Below are 220 nucleotides of genomic sequence, written 5' to 3'. Positions count from 1 at the left end.
GGCGGCTCCCTGTATCTGGGGAGCTGAGGAACTGGCTGAGATCCTTTGCAGATGCTGGTCCTCTGGGCTGCCCATGGGCCAACATGTGCTGAGAACAGCAGCTCTCACCCTGCCTACAGCATCTTTAGCCCTTGGGGGTGCACCACCTCAGCACAAGGGGCCCCAAGAATTCTGGCCTCAGGTGCCTGGGGATGCCATCTCGGGGGTCCCCAGGGAGCCT

This window comes from Apaloderma vittatum, unplaced genomic scaffold, assembly GCF_000703405.1.
Source record: "Apaloderma vittatum isolate BGI_N311 unplaced genomic scaffold, ASM70340v1 scaffold29305, whole genome shotgun sequence".
Taxonomy (NCBI): Eukaryota; Metazoa; Chordata; class Aves; order Trogoniformes; family Trogonidae; genus Apaloderma; species Apaloderma vittatum.
This window is presented reverse-complemented; position numbering follows the sequence as displayed.